The sequence below is a fragment of the Neopelma chrysocephalum genome, unplaced genomic scaffold (assembly GCF_003984885.1).
Source record: "Neopelma chrysocephalum unplaced genomic scaffold, ASM398488v2 Primary Assembly neopelma1_76, whole genome shotgun sequence".
Taxonomy (NCBI): Eukaryota; Metazoa; Chordata; class Aves; order Passeriformes; family Pipridae; genus Neopelma; species Neopelma chrysocephalum.
In genome coordinates, this window is record NW_020897737.1 from 4,524,876 (window position 1) to 4,542,484 (window position 17,609).

Consider the following 17,609-nt stretch of genomic DNA (forward strand, 5'->3'; position numbering starts at 1 on the left):
TTCCAGTGAGGCAGATTCTGTCTTTTGTTGTTTATAGGGTTGTTTCTCTGTACTGGATAGCGATTTCTTCTAAATGTCTGACATTTCTTGCCTTAAATGTCACTCTTCCTGCTCCTTGCTAGGCTCAGGTCTTTCATGTTTAATACCAAGGATTTTTGAACTGTGGTATGTGTATTCCCAACAGCAAAGGAATCACTGCAAACTCTTTCATTCTTGCTAGGACATCTCCTGTAGGAGGCAGGGGGCAGGTTCTGGGCTGGGGGGATATAGGAAGCTGAAGGGTTTGAGGGAAATGCACTACAAGAGAAGAAGAAAGCATATAACCAGATTTTGTACCCTGATTTTAGCAGTTGAGATGGCACTTAAACACTGCCAGGAAAGTCAGAAGTCCCTGCTGCTGACTGGCACATTCATTGGTAGTATCCTAGTTTGGGGAATCCTTGCTGTTGACTCAGGTTTTCAGTGCCTTGGGTTTAGGTCTTGCATATGTCCACACAAGGATCCTGGTCTGCCGCACCTGCCTGCTTTTTACCTCAAACCAAACAGCTGATTATGCAATTTACAGTTCACTTGGAAGTAAGATACTTTCATATCATTTGCAAAGCAAAGCAGAAGGTAATTAAACATGATAAAACTTTTATCACCAAGGACAGCCAAGACAGTAGTGATAGTTTGTGAGGGCTCTTCCCATTTTCTCTCTTTTATCAGATTACTTGGCTATGCTTTGTTTTCCTGTTGTGCCTCCTGGGTCTATGCTAGCAGTGCCTTGCCGTGTTGCACTCAGGTTCACTTATTATATCTATGCAAAAGGATCCTTCATCACACATATTCTTTTTCTAGAGCTTTTAAATTGTTACTTTTTTCAATTGCCAGTAATATTGTGAAATGCTTCTTTCTGTTAGCTCAGTAATCTTCTATTTCAGTGACCAGGAGGGGAAGAATCACCTATGAACAAAACATTTTTATCTGTGTAAATTTGAAGAGATATTTTTCTACTGTGTACACATAAAGAAACAACCTCCACTCCTGTCCCATGTCCCCTTCTTCAGGTCCTAGAAATAAGGAAACATCCTCTTCTATTCCAGTTTAGTCTAGTCTATTCCTTCTTTTTCTGCATTAATCCTGAAATGCAAAACCACCACCTTATACACTGTGAGTATTTCTGCTGATCCTATTGTGAAGGAGTTAGCTTTACACGAGTAGCTCTCGGAAAAGGCAGCTGTGCTATTCACCTGTGTAAACTGCTTAGGTACATAAACAATGTCCAAGCTGGGTCTGGATGCTGAAGGACCAAAAAATTCAGGTGCATTATAAAGCTCTGCCTCATGCCCTGTACAGGGGGACTTCACCATTCTTTAGGTTGAAATGCTATCATGACTCTAATTGGTTGAATTATTTATAAAATAATCAGATAAGTTTGCATTTAAGTTTTTATTGTTATATGCATTGTTATGTCAACTTTTCCATGAGTATTATACGGAGAATTATACAAAGTTAAAAGGCCTTTTCTGTTTAATTCTTTTTAATCTGTATTTTTATTTGATAGCCTATTGTACATATTAATTTTTCTTTTTGCATACTGTATTGATTGACTGTTTTAAAGACAATTGTGTTAGCCAATAAAAGCTGAAGTGATGAAGAATTTTCCTACGCTCACAGTATGGCAAGAGCTTCTTAGCTTGGCACTGTCCAACTCTACAATGTTACTTCTGTAATATATAGTCTTAAGGAAACGTAATAAAGAGCATAATGATGTGGCCCCAGGTTCCCCAGGCTACTATTACTGCTTGACAGGCTAAGCAGGACCTCCTCTCTTAGAGAGTTGCATAGTCATCCTCAGCCAATAAACCTCCACTTGCCCTCATTACCCTGCTGGAGGCAATTAAAATGAACATATGATGAGCTGTTGTGGACAGGACTGTATGCTGAAAAAATTGGAGAAGGCCAGAAAGCCTTCCCCAAGTCCATGGCTGTCTCAGCACATTCTTTGCTTTTCAGTTGCTATTAAGCATTTTCTGGAAGTGTTTTTGATAGGATAGCCCTTGTGCCATGCCTGAGTTTGAACTTCAGCTCAGCGCACCATGTACTTCATGAGCCTGACCGGGCACTTGTCAAGGGCTGTTTGGGCACAGGGACTGTGCCAAGGCCTTATACATCACCAACTTGGCTTTTCTGGGCTAAGTGCCCCACTTCTTGGGCTCTGTCCAGTTTCTTGACACTGCTTGGGTGGCCATAAGCAGTGGTACCGGCCCACTTCAAGACAGCATACAGTCTTTGAGTATCAAGGAACATTTGTGCCTGGTGGGCACATTGGCTGATGCTGGCCTTGCTGCATCTCTTGAATGATGCTCAGTGGTGACACAGCCTCTCCACGCAGCTCTTGGGTTTGGGGTGGCAGGGAGATTTTATCTTCAAAAGCCTGCATCAGTTCTGTCACTTGCTGTACCATGCAGCCTTACAGCATTTCATGGGCAAAAACAAAGGTTTCTGTGGAGGAGGATGAATGAACAAAGCAAAGGTTGGGGTCAGAGGATGAAACCAGCCTCAGTGCAAGGAAAATGTCTTGCTTAACTCTCATGAGTTTATCAGCATCTTGGAAAGATGCTTTAACAATGTCTATAGATCGCCCTGAGGAATTCAGAGTTTAACTGCTACAGCAAAAGCCTGCTTCACTAATCAGACAATTTAATCCCATTTAAAGTGCAATATGTATTAATAAAAAAGAAAAGAAATTAAACATACCCGTGGGATTCCTCAGCACAGCATTATATTTTATTAAATATAACATCAAAGTTGGAAGTTACTGCGAATCAAGATAATGTGTTACGCTAAATTGTGATCAAAGAAAGAGATATAATGATATAATTTTAATCATCCATAAGCACCAAAGCTGAAACAGCTCTCTGTACCAGGTTAAACACATACACAGATACATACAGTAACTGCGAACTTAGATGCACATTTTTCAAAATGTCTCTGAAAGTTTTATCACATCCATATTTACTGTCCAAACTGGTGAAAAAGTGACCTGCTTAACAAAGCTTGGGGAAAGCCTTCAAAAGGAATTTAAAACGTTTTCTACCACAAAGTTTATTTAACATACCAGTGCTGCTGTGAATAATGATTGGTTTGGTTGTTTTACACAGATGATGCATACTCCTCTTCTGAAATGTGAACAGCAGATATTTCATTATAGGCATCTGAAAAAAACATGATGTCACATCCTCTTCAACACTAGGAAAGTATTTGGGTAAAACCAGGAAAAAAAATTATGTTCTCAAATACAACAATTAGGGAAACGTGAGAATATGCCATGATATGCGACAAGAAATAAAAGGTTCTTATAGAAAAGGCTTTTGCCAAACTGGGCTAGGGGAATGGTTTACAAACTTGACAGATAATTTCTGCTGGGAGGAAAGCCTGAGTACAGGAGACCTGTTTGCCTTTGTAACTTATTGGGGAGTGTGTCTGTGTTATGGCTCAGTCCTTTGGTGGGGCTCAGCACTGTACCTCCTCAGAGGTCACCCCAATGAGCCATGGGGCTTGAGGGGCTATTTGCTTTCTCTTGGGCACCCAGGAAGGTTGTGTCTGCAATTCTACCACTGATTTCTAGTTTTGTGCATCTTTTTTGTTCTTTTCACCAAAGCACACATATCATATGAATCAACCAATCTCCATATCATGGCACTTTAACTGACAAAAGTGGTGCTTTTATAGGTCCATGCTGCAAAACAATGCTGCACTGCTGCATCACAATAACACCTGTGTGGTTTGTGGAATAGGGCTGCTCTTTATCAGACAACACATATGCTTTCATGTCATTCTGCTAGAATGGGGCATCCGTGGTTTGCACTGGAGAGAAGAGAGCAAAACACGAAGTGACCTCTGAATAGAATGATAAATAGAAATTAGAAACTGTTTAGTGTTGTAAATCAGTAAAATATTTTACAAAGCATTAGTACAAGTAGTGCTATAAAAGATTTTATGTATATATATATGTACATATATATGGGCACGGCACAGGAAGTCCATGCTATGTGAGTTTATATAAAAATATCAGAAATATGAATTATTTTTAAACAAATAGAGTTTCAGGGTAAAATTCTGACCTCAGTGAGTTCATTGAGTGATAAATATCTGTGGGGCCAGCATTTTACTCCATTTGGATAACTGCACATAGAGTTTATTGATTTATAACTACTTGGGACACATATTTTCTTCTAGACAGAAGAAAATTTCTAGCCTCTGATATTTTCAAAATCTGCCCTGTCCTCGGTCATTTGCGTAGGACTGATACTATTTGCTCTTGTTTAGCAGATATTGCATTTTCATATTTTTAAACATTTTAGGGTTACTTTATCACCGTTTCAGAATTGCAGAGTTGCTTTTTCAACTTGACTTCTCCAAATATGGTTCTATTAATCATTAAAGTAAACTCAATGTTTCCTACTGAACTGAGTGTAGGCTTATTTATGACACTGAAGTGTTTTCTCCATGATGAGACAGAAGAGTTTTGTGTTACTGGAGTTGGTGCCCATGGCAGGGACAGTGCTGCTGGGGTGTGGGGTGGCTGGGGAGGAGGTGGGTGGTTTACCACAGGCACATAAAGCTGCTTGCCAAGAAGGCAGTGTGTGCTTGCCCTATGCACCTTGCACTACATCCAAGACATTAAAATGGTAGCACTTAGCAAAACAAAGAAATATTTTGTCCCAACCAAGGAATTAAAGTAAATTTCTTGGGAAAATCAAAACAGTGGGAAAACTCAAGCCATCCTGCTGACTGAGGCCAGTAATAAAAGCATCTGCATCTTGCTTGTGCAAACTCCAGCAGTGTTATAGCCCACAGAACTGCCTCTCCCTGCAAGTGTGTATTTCGCTTTGTTTCGAGATGATTCTCAAAAAAAAAAAAAATCTCAAAAAAAAATCTCGAAAAAGCATCTCAGCTGGATGGGCTGAGTGAAGAACAAAACCCCTCACTATGGGGAATGCAGCACAGTAGGAGGGCTTGGCAGGAAACAGGGCACCCCCATGCTGCCCAGAGAGGAATCATAGAATCACTTAGTCTGGAAAAGATGGTTAATCTAACACTGCCAAGTCCACCACTAAACCATGTTTCTAAATGCTACCTCTACATGTCTTTTAAATACCTCCAGTGATGGTGACTCAACTACTTTCCTGGGGAGTCAGCAGCAGCTCCAGCACCACTTCTCGCTTTAGCAGTGGGTACAACGCTTCCTCCTCACTGTGTCAGATATAACCCCATTCAGTTAAACCTTCCACTTCCTTAGGGAAGCCTGCCTGTGCAAAAACAAATGAAATGGGGAAGAGGAAGGGGCTCAGCCCAGAGAGGTTTGCTTAAGCAGCTGGGCATGCCTTGGTTTGCATGAGCACTGACACAGGCAATGGCAGGAGGACTGGTGTGCCACCTCCCCATTTGCCAGAGTTCATGCATTACCTCTCCCTCCCTGTGCATGTATGTAAAAGGCACGTGTGCAGCACTCATGTGTGCAGTGTCTGTGTGCAGTGTGTGTACACACAGTGTGCACGTGCAGCACATGTGCACGGTGTACTCTGCCCACCAGCTTCTCCTCGTTCTCTTCTCCCTCACTAATCACAGCCAGGCAGGAGTGGGAAGCAAGCAGCATGGTCCTTTCCCAAGTCACCTCAGACGGGCTAATTCCCTGGAAGGCACAGCTTGCAGCAGCAGCAGCATGCAGCAGCACTACCTCAACCCAGCCTCAGACAGGGGAAAGGTGTCAGGTCATTTTAAAGACAATATAAAAACATTTCTCCTCCTAGCCTGGGTTGAAGTAAAATGTCATGGTCTGACTTCAGCTTAATAATTACTATTTCAGCTCCTCAATGTAGGATAGAAGGGCAAAATATGGAACCTTTCTTTAGTGAACACTTTCATTCTTTCAGCTGGATTTTCCTTTGTTCTGCCTCAGTTCAGTGACAGCCAACAGCTCAGACCTGCTACCACAGTAGTCCTTGCACAAACATGTGTTGAGACAATCACTGTGTCTGTATTCAGCATGCTTATTCAGCTTTGTTTTAATAAATTCAGTAATAGACTTTCAGAGGCAATGAAGGGAAAAAAATAATTTGGAAACAAAGCTGTTGAAAAGAATACAATGCACACACAGTAGAGAAGTGTGTGATTTTGGAGGTCTGTGCAGCTGTTTTATTTCTTTTGAGGATTTTAATCAACCTCATTACATGGGGAAGCAAAGGGATTTTAAAACCAGTGTTGTGATAATCAGTCAGTAGAGAAAACAAAGAGGCATTTTCCCTTTCTCCTATCCCTCATTTTGTTTTCTCTCTTTCATGTGATTTTACAAGTGAAAGTGTCAGATTACCTAATTTTAATTAAAAAACTATTCATGCTGGGGTTTTGCTAGAGAAGCAATTTCAGTCTTTGTCCACTATATCATTTAATCAAAGATATCCTAAATGCTTTCAAGATTGTCATGGCTGCACCAATCTGATTGCCATCAGCTTAATGGCTTTCCCAGTGGATTGGAAAAAACCTGTAATTGGACATGAGCCCATCCTTTCAAGTGGGATTAGGAGCTCTGCTGCAGTCATTCCCTAAATTTCAGGGTCTGATGTTTTTGTCTTGCTCCTTGTGTATTTACTGCCACAAAGCAACCCTCCAGTGTCTTCTTTTGAGTTGAGCTATACAGGCACAGCCAAGGGAAGGAGCGTGGAGCTGCACTGCTGTGAGAGGCCACTTCTGTGTGTTATTGGGAGCAATTGGTGTCTGGTTAAACCTGGGGCTGACCCTACACCGTTCCTTAAAAAAGAGAAGTGTATGTGTGTGCTGGGAATTTGCTACTTGTCACTCCTACGGGTTTTTAAATGGATTCATCCAGCATCCTGCTCCTACCTACTCCCTCTCCCCAATGGCATGCATATCAAGACCCTTAAGAAAAGCATGAGAAGCACTTTCCCTGCCACCTTCTGCAGATCCCACCTGGAGGCCTAGGGCTTTGCTCCTCTCCTGTCCTCCAGCCCTGCATTGTGCCTCACCACACCAGCACTGCCTACTTACACAGCACTTCCTGCAGACCATCCACAAGCAGGACCTTTCACCACAGTGAAAACCTGGCCTCCCTGTGGTGCACCAGAGGAGTAAAGAGCCTTCAGGCACACTCCTGTGAGCAAAGGATCACAGAAAGCTTGAGAGGTCACAGAATCACAAAATCACAGAATCAGCGAGGTTGGAAAAAACCTCCAAGATCATCAAGTCCAACCCTTGATCCAACACCACCGTGGTTACTAGACCCTGGCACTAAGTGCCACATCCAGTCTCATTTTAAAAACTTCCAGGGATGGTGAATCCACCACCTCCCCAGGCAGCCCATTCCAATGTCTGATTACTCCCTCTGTAAAAATTTTTTTCCTAATATTAAAAAAAAAATTAAACTGATAAGATCAGATACTACACTTGATCTTAGCCAAAAGGCCGAGAAGTGATGTGGCACTTTAAGTACTGCCTTGCTCTCTGCCTGCTTTTATAGGTAAAAAAGTATTTGGTGCCTTCTGTCCGGAATTCAGAGCTGCCCCTGTACACACCATTTTTACTCTGTTCTGTGATAGATGAAGAACTCTAGTTCGAAATTTAGTTTTGTCTTTTCTGTCAGTAATAATGATTCCCTAACTGTTTTTCCAGCCCTCCCACAGCATCAAAACATTTCAGAGCCTAACTTGTATTGGACTGGTGTAAAGTTATTCAAGTGTTTATATTGCCAAAAGCAATGGGAGTCCCAAAGAGGAATGTTTACCTTGGCTGGGAGAAGACCTACATTGCATGGAAATCACAGGCACAGTGTTCACCTTCTGCCAATCCCTGTACCACGTCCAGGTCATGGGCAGAGGGTACGGCAGCACCAAAGCACCTAACTCCTGACAAGCTGGCGGGACAGAGGAATGCAAGAGGGGTGTTTTAGCTGAAGAGAGATGATTTCACACAGGAAGATACGGGCTTACAAAATGGCTGATCTGGGTTTGATACCTGCTGTGAAAAACTTTCATTTTAAGGTATTTCTAGGTTGGTTTGTTGGATTAGTGTTATATTAGGTGACAGCTCAGGAAACAAAGACAGATCAGATGGAATTGAAGGTGACAGGTCCTTCTCTTAAGGTGATTGAGTGAAATGTCCTTGGTGTCAAGAGTACAGTGGGGGAGGCTCCAAATGAAAGAACAGAAACACTCAATGTCTCCTCATCAAAGTTAAATTTCCCAGGAGTTCAGAGGGGACAGAAGAGTGCCCAAGACTTGCTTGGTTTTGATGGTGAAGAGGGTGGATATCACCAAAAATACAACTCTTTATAAGCAACCTTTGATCCTGGAAAGATTTTACTTTGAAATAAGTGATTTTAAAAATAATTTTCAGATAATTATGGCAGGAATTGGCTAACTATATTATGTAGCCAACTGAAAAAGCCCTGCTCTCTGTGTCAAGATGACACATAGAAGGTATGATTATAGGTGTAGTAAAACAGAGAAGTGAAACTGTGATAGAAATCCTGAGTGTTTAAAAGCAAGGGTTTAAAAGCTGCTCTCAAAAGCTGCACAAAAGGAGACAGGTACTGAGTGGAATTTGAGTCAAAATATGCAGCACGAAATACATCTAGGAAGATCTAAAATGACCCCCTCATGAAAGCCCTTTCATTTTCCAGGCAAACCTTCTAGGTCTTGACTTAAGTGACTAGACACTCATTAAACAGGAGGGCATCAGCCAAAATACCACATGAAATGAGAAACAGAAAGCTGATTCTCAAGCTGATACGGGAAGAGGCTGCAGGAGCCGAAAAAAACCATGTATGGTGTAAGAAATCAAGATGCTAACAGTCATATCATCCCAGAAGAGCATTTCATAGGGGCAATGTACAACAGTGCAAGAGGTGATGTGTAAATGAACAACTTCAAAGCAATGTACTATTTGCCATTTTAAGTTGGAATACAACTGGAAACCTGCTGCTTCAGATCCCTGCCATGGAAAGAGAAGTGTGCCTGAAGGCAGGGACTAAAGGAGGAGCCAGGCTGGCTCTGGGCATTAATATACCAAGCAACAGATGTTAATGTGCAACTCTGTGCGGGCTTTGTTTTAGTGGAAAATGAAGCGAAATTGGGACTCTTTCTTTACGTGTCACTGAAAAAAGTTCAAAAGAAAAAGAGATAAAACATTTGCCATCAAAGACAAGAGGAGATAATTTTGGCAAGATAGCTGATATCAATTCTGGTCTTAGCTCTGCAGTGACAACCTCAGGCTGGAAAGTCACTTGAAAAAAAAGACGAGACCAGTCCTCTTTTGATAGTCACTGTTTTCTCTTCCTGCTATTTTCACACCTAATGTATTTAATGAAAAAATGTCACAAATTTCTCGTAGCAAAGACAGTGAATGTGTTGAACCCTCTATGAACTACAGTGTAGTTCACATGAAATATGAAGGTTAATGCCTGGCAGCAAACTAAAATCTTTGAAGGAAAGATTGACAACACATATTGTCTTCTCCTAGGGTTTTTATATTTATATATTGAAAACATTTTAGTCTTTCATTATGAAGACTATAACCCTATTTTTCCAAAATTTTGTTTGCACCAAGATTCTCCTAGGAAGTCCTTAGGGAGCAAGGATTTGAAGGACACAGTGCTTTGTCCCTCGAGTGTGTGCTCAACCATGGATTTTTAATTTTTTTCTTTTCTTTTTTTTTCAGAGCTGTCTTTCATCTTTCCAAACAATGATGTTCCATACTTGACAGAAGTGGTAGCACTCCCAATCATCTGAATTCAATTCTGGGCAGCTTAATTAATAAAGTGCTTATCTTATGCCCCATGGGAAAAAAAAAAAACAAACAGTTTTCCAAGAGAAAATAGATATTATGTGCTGACAGAATATTAAAATACAATTGGTAATTGATGTGCATTGGGAATTAAAAATATAGAGCAAGAGTCAGAGTTTGGGAAAAGATTTGAGTTGCACAGCAACAAAAGAGAACAATGAATTTTCTTTCTCTAACGTCTCTTATAAGATGAATTTTCTATGAGCTGTTTTCTTTCAGGATTTGAAATCTTCCATGGAGGGCTGACATCTGGAAATTGTCCCTTTCCATCTGGTTGCTGCTTCCAAGTCTTGAAAGATTTAGATGCATTTGGCTGGTTCCCTTGTGTGAATGGCTCCAGTGAGTTCTTCCTTAGAGTTTTTCTTCCTACCAGTGGGATGAATTTAACTAATTTACTGTAATATAAGAAAACATAGAGATACCAGAAGAGCAGCTGGAGTTTAAATTAGCAAGGGACGTGAAGGACAAGAAGAAGGGCTTCTATAACAGAATTTAAAAAGGAAAGCTAAAGAAATTGTGAGCCTACTGTTAAATGCAGTAGAGATGGAGGGGCAAAGGACGTGGGAAAGGCAGAGGGAGTTGGTACCTTTTTGCCTTTTATGCTGCTGAAGACTTGCCTTCAGACCTCTCACACTCTTGAACCTGGTTGCAGAGTTTGTGAGAATGGAGCAACACCCAAAGGAGAGGAAGATGGAGTAAGGGAGTACTCGAGCAAGTTGGACATATACAACCCAGATGGAGCAGATGGGATGTCTCTAGGAGCAGCAGACAAGTGGGCCAATGTCACTATGTGGCTGCTCTATAGCAGCTTTGGAAGGGCATGACAAAGGTTATGGAGCAAGTCCTCTTAGAGGTCCCACCCAGGTGCTTGAATGTAAAAAAGGTGACTGCAAACAGCCAGCATGGAGTTACCAGCAGCATATTGTGCCTGATGGAACTGATTGCCTTCTGTGACAAGATTGATGACACAATGAGGAGAGAGTAGTGGATGTTGAATATTTTGACATTGGCAAAGCATTTGGTGTGGTTTTCCACAGCCAGTTTGCATATCCTTATAGCCAAATTGGTGAGACATGTTTGGTTAAGTAGACAATAAGGAATGAAGTGAATGGATAATTGCCTGGACTACGGGTTTTAAAGAATTTTAATCAATAGCACAATGTTGGTGGTCACTAGTGATGGTCTTCAGGGATTGATAATTGGAGCACAACTGAAGTTAATCTTTAGCATTGTCAGTTGAAGAGCAATGATTTTTAAAATTACTTTGAATAAGTAGTTTGTGTGACTATTTATTGTGAACTGACTGTAGTCAGTGGCTTGCTTACCAAGCTTTATCTCAGATGTTTGCCTATCCAGTGTGACACCCAGTCTGTGCTCAGTGACCTAAATGTATGGTGCTGATTCTCTTCTTTGGTGGAAGGCTCTAATTAGTACTGCATTTCCCTACAAAACACATTTTCTTTAATTGCAGAATAAAATTAATTCTGGGAATTAATTCTGGGAATTAATTTTCATTATAACAAGTAATATTTCAATGTATTATTAGTTATCATCTAGAAAATGGCTGGCAGCATCATGTCACAGGCTAGTTTTTCCTAGTTGTGACTTGCAAATTTTCTTTTTTTGGGGGAGGGTGCTAATGCACTCTGGCCATTACCACATACCTAACAATTGGAAAGGACATAACTACCTGACTTCAGGATTTTCATTAGTAAAATTGCTATTCTTCGAATTCTGAAAGGGCTGTGTCAAACGGAATCCTAGAATCCTTCTCCACATACCCATTTTTATCATCAAGCTCACAATACTGTTTCTGTCTCTGCTGACATATATTGATCCTAAGTTTTCACGACAGAGATAATGGCTTTGCTAATGGCACAGTAAGTATTACAATTTACATCAGCTATAAATCATCAAGCATCTCAAGAGCATATAATCTACCATGAATGAGGTGAGTCATAAATTGTGTCCCTGTTACATTTGTGCCAGTCCAGCAAACCTATATCACTTATCTCTCCCCAGCATCCACATTTCAAAGTGCTACAGGGAAAAAAAAAAAGACAACAGATAACTCTAGAAATTGATTTCCAGACATGTAACAACACATCTAAGAAAGGTCAGCTAGTAAACTCCTTTGTGGGGTTGTTGGCAAAATAAAGTAAAATTGACACAAACTGAAAAAAAAAGGATGACAGCAAATTTGTCTATCTACCCCCTGGCTTTCAAATACACCTGTGGCCTCATCATTTAGGAGCAAAGAGATAAAGCTCAGAGAGCACCACACACGTGGACAGTACATTAAACTGGACTTTTTGTCCTTCATCATGAGAAGGTGGTTTTGTCTTCAGAAGTGGTGTGGCACTTTCCCAGCCTGCTGTGGAGTAGTTCTTCATGGGCAGCCAAGGAGTTAATTTAAATTATGTTCTCTCTGCTCCCTGCCAGAAAGATGAGCCTTCCTGGCCAGGGCAGAGGGCAGAATGACCTGCTAAGGGACAAAAATGCAGCCTCAATTTTACATAACTGCTTTAAAATATTTAAGCTGTCATGCTTCAAGACACAAGGACTTGACTGAATGTAGGGAGCAACCCTTGGCCAGTTTTCCACTAATCTCTGTCCTGACTGCCGTGCATTTTATCTGTGTCTGACATTGATAAATGCAGTGGTTGTAAAAGCCTTCAGTAAAAGGAAAAGATTGAGGTAGGGAAGCAAATTAACATAAAGTTTAGCCTCAAGCTGTTCTCTGCTAGATGTTTTCCCGGCATTCTTTCTGCTGGGGCAGTGCTGCTTGGGGACTCAGGACTGTGATGTGCTCTGCCATGCGGGCTTTTAAATTAGGTGGTGTCTGGTCAGACTCTCCATTTTTCTCTACCATGAGCACTAGTGGTTGTGAACAGGGCACTTGTCAGGGTTTCAGTTCAGACTTTCCAAACCTGTGCCTAAACTGTGTGGTGTGTAGACTATATTTTATCGGTCACATTGGGCTCTTGTATGTTTTAGCTTGGGGTGAAACAGATCAGTCTCCTGGGTGCTTTATCAGGTTTGCAAAAACGAATTGCACTCTTTTCGTGGGTTTATTTAGGGTCTTGGTGGAATTAGCAATGCAATTCTAGTTTTGCTGATCATAGAATGGTTTGGGTTGGAAGGGACCTTAAAGATCATCCAGTTCCAACCCCCCTCCCCAGGGATGCTACCCACTAGGTCAGGTTGCCCAGAGCAACAAGAAGTGAGTCTGCACAACAGTCAGTTGCAGTGCTGCCTTTTAGTACAGCTTGAATGGCAGTCTGCGTCCATGCAGAGTATTTTTAAATGCTGTGATATCACACTTAGGCAAGGAAAACCCAACAGATCGCCCCACCCATGCTGAAGAAAGGTTTTCAGCTAACTGTGGAGGATGCTAATTTCAATTAGCAGGCTATATTATGCAAACAGCTAACACTAACCTTGATATGAACTAAGATATTTTGAGAGGTAGGTGTTCAGAAATAGCAGTTGCACTCTTGATGATTGCAAGTATCTCATATTATTTAGAAATATTTCTAATGGAAGTTGGTGCTGTTAGTACAGACTGTGCATATGCTGAAATTTGCACATAATAACACTGAGTTAAATTAAGTTGTTGAATCATGAAACATTTGGCTAATTTTCTGCACTGTTGTTTGCTGAAGCCCAGCAAAGCCATGAGAACCCCAAGTCACCCTGATTTCCTCAGTCATTATAAGATCCTTTGCTGTTCTGAGCAGAGAGGTGCAAGTTAGTGTGTAGAATTTTCTTATTTTATGCAATGCAGAAAGTTAAGCAAAAATATTTCTCTGAAGACAACAGTAAGCACAAACCCTATTAAGTTCCCTTCACATTGGACCTGTGCAGTTGTTTCTCTGCTGTTGAAGACATTTCATAGGAGCTTTTTTTTTTCTTTTTTTACTTAAACTGTCCCTATATAAAGCCTGCTGTCAAGCACAGGTTTCTTGGAAACAGAACAATTACTAGCTAGAATGCCTTCAAATTCACAACTATGTCATGATGGAATTTTCTGCTCTGCTCTGTATGTTCCATTTTAGAGTAATAACTCATTTTCTCTGTAAGTGAATAATATATGAACTTTCGTATTTGAATAGTCCCTCAAACTGTAAAATAAAGTACACTTTGATATGTTTTATTCTTTAAAAATACTATAATTAGTATATGTTTCATGACAAAGTTTCTCAAGAATTTTTTCATTCCTTTGCCTAAGGAGTAGTCAATCAAGTTCAGATGTTCTGGGTCTGGAACATGAGAACTACTGTGTGATAAGTTTATGATGCAGTGTGCTTGCAGTGCAATGGGAGCATTGTAGCTCTATAGAAAGCCACAGAACTGGTCTCTCCACAAAATGTTTTTCATCTATGAAACGTACAGAATTTTCTTCTTTCTTTTGAAAGTCTGAGCATTTGGAAACAACTAAAGCTCTTTTTTATTTTTATTTTTCTTCAGCAAGATTGTTTTAGGTGGAGGCTATATTTCAAGAAAATATTTTCACAAAGAAAATACAAGAGTTTTTTTAGTAGTTGCCTCCTCTTTTTGTTTCATCTTCAAAGTCAAATAGTTTGCTTTGGGCCTTTACCCACACACTGCTGTGATAAATAATAGATGCTGTACTATTTGTTAAATGCTATTTTTAAGTTCTTTCTATTTCAGCAAATCCTGCCCTTTTCTAATATTAAGAAATCTCCATGATTGGTGTCTAAAAATATTTTTCAGCTTAGGAAAAATGATCTTCACTTTCCTTCATTCATTTGTTCTTGGCAAAACTTTATGGGTGCATTTCAGCCAAAAAGAAATTAATACCAGGATTGGGACTCCCTTGATATCACTGCAGAGAGTGGTGGGTGGGAGGAGAGAAGAAAAGAAAGAAATGATTGCCTCTCTATTTATAGAGTATTATCTGCACATCACTGATTCTGCACAGATGTCTGTCAATGACATAGATGCTTCTTCAGAAATTACTTAAACAGCTGCATTCCAGGCAGAGGAGACAATTAACAAATGGATTTGGGTTGCAGAAACATTTAGTTTGGTGACAGATGTTTGGATATAATCTTACTTTTTATTTCTGGAATAAATGCTCTTAATCTGATTCCCTCTTATTATTTGCCAGAAGAACATAAGTAATTATCTTTTAGGTGAATGTGTTTATATCACAGTCTAAGAGTCAATAATTTATTATTTTACTAGGAGAAAAGAGATGCCTTTGAAGTACTATTTGACTAACCACAGACCTTGTCTCTGGGTAAAGCACAAGTACAATGTTTGATGAGGGAAGATACAAAATCTGAGACACAGGGGTCTTTCCACAAAGAGGACAGACCTTCTCAGGGAGTGCTTTTGGAGGAGTGGGTTGGTCCACCCCTTACAAATGTCCCTTAGAGGGATTTATACTCCATTTTTATGTTTCCAAACCCAAAGTAAATTTCTTTCTGGAAATTCACTGGTAAGTTAACGAGTCCTAGATTGTTATATAAACATTTGCCTAGAAAATAATTTTTTACATAATAATAAACCACTGGATTTCCAAGGGGAACCTGGGACAAATTCCATATCCAGGATTATGCCCAGAGTCAGATTAGGTAACCTATTGGTGCCTTCTAGTCTTAAAATCTACACATACTCAACAGTTCCCTGGATAACTTTCAAATTCTAATAATGAGTGTCACCATACACTGTTTAAATCAAGTTGTTCAGAAATACTCTGGATAAGGGTTTACATTGCTTGGTAGTTCTCTCTCATTCTATCAGTGATGGAAACAAACCTGAAGTGACTAGGATTGCATTACTTATTTTTGCAGTTATTTGCTTGAAATATTTTCCCTTTTTTTGACCAGCTCTGATTAATAATCTATGTGGTTGTTACAGATCAGCTGGCATTAACACAGGGGTGGGGTGAAGGAGACAAGGCAAGGGGAACTGGAAAGGCGTTTCAGGGAGTATGGGGAGCAAGGCAAGTGCAATGGGAAGGAACTGGCTGCTGTGATTTGAAGCATGTGGTATGTGTTAGCATGGAGCAAAATACATGCAGGGAGCTAATGGAGCTGGTGTAGTCTCTCAGAGGAGTTAATTTGAGTATGCTGGATATTTTAACTACCTTTTCTAAAGCCTGAAATAATTTGGTTCTAATTTCTGAGCAGGGACTTGCAGCCCACACAGCAGTAAGTCTTGATAATTATTAATTATATGTTTTTCCTCTGTTGTCTATGACCTTGTTTGTAAAAGCTGTGTAGTAAGGCTAGAATATTAAGAGGTTTATGGGCTCTGGCATACCACCTAGCTGGAAAAGAAGAAAATATTTAAAGAACAAATGGATAATATGAAGTATAACCTTGAATTTGCACCCTTTCAGAAGGCACTGAAATCTGGAGTGCACTCATCCAGCACACATGATCACTGAAATAGCAAGCAGGTAATTTTCTGGTTTAGCTACAATTAAAATTTACACACACTCCCATCTTACAGCCTCATCTAAAATGGCAGCAGTCGGCAGAGGTATATGGCAAATTGCCCATGGAGGGAATTCTAGCTTGAAAATCTGCCTTAGCTTTATCCTAGCAGAGACCCAGATACCACTGCTTTGGCTCAAGCATTAGAGTGTATTACAGAAGGAAAGACTCAAATACCGTGGGGAACCAAGAGGTATAAAGTTTTTGGTATAAAGTTTTTGTTTCTACTTCATCTCCATTACCTTGTAAGGGGCTGCATTACCCTCCTACTACAAGATCACTGTGTTCCTCTCCAAATGTGCATATTAGTCTAACAATCCAGCCTTCTGTCAATGTGAACAGTTTGGTTTTTATGTTGTACTTACTTAGAGAAATGCTGCTATCTGATCTTTCTCCAAGAAAGACTCCACCCAAAATAATTTTTTCCCATTAGAAATAATGAAGCAACTTGACTAGCAATAGGAGAAAAATGTCATGGAAACACTGAAAGCAGTTTGCTTGCCAAAGTTACAAGGAAAAGTACCACTGGACCTGGATTTCAAGATGCTGAAAAGATACATATTGCTTTTGACTAGTCGGAAAAATCAACTGGCCTTCAATCCTTGACATGCGCAGAAGAAAACATTTCCTTATTAGCTCTGTCTTGCTTTTCTTCCACAGGTTTGGAACACGACGTCATTCTCTGCATGGTAGCTCATACAGTAAGTGAATTATTGCACTGTTGTTGGGAAGAGGCCCTGAAGAAGTTCAGGCACTATAAAATCATTGTCTGCCCACACTTTTAACATTATTGCATAACACAAGCACAGAATAGCTCAAATTAAGTTAGAAATCTCAAACCTTTTTTCTCCTGCCCTTTTGACTAACAATGTAATGTGCTTCTCAGTTCTTTAAATTGTAGAAAGTGGTCTCACTAGAGTAGCAAACTTCTATGATAAAGATTTATGTACAATTATGACTAGTAAGGGAGGAAAAAGAAAAGCAATTTCATGAAAGCATAGATGTCTGTTGCAAAAGGCAGATTGGCTGAGAAAGTTAGGAGAAGAATAGGACACCCTTTCTTGCCTGAATAATATTTAAACACATCTCTGCTTGCAGTGTGATGACTTCTGTAAAGAGGTCACAGCTGACTCTCAGAGCTGCTTGAAAAATGCAAGAAATTATGAATTCTGCTGTCATCTTGTTTTGTCTTTGTTGTCTCCATATTTTCATCATTTCTAACTTGTGCCTTTTTGGTGAATCCATAGATGTATTCTCTCTGAGATGAAGATCTGCCTTTCTATGTGACTAGGC

General features: G+C 40.1%; 1 pseudogene; it reads right to left on the reverse strand.

Annotated features, from left to right (window-relative positions):
• Positions 1-7,272: 7,272 nt before the first annotated feature.
• Positions 7,273-7,479, reverse strand: LOC113970381 (annotated as a pseudogene).
• Positions 7,480-17,609: the final 10,130 nt, after the last annotated feature.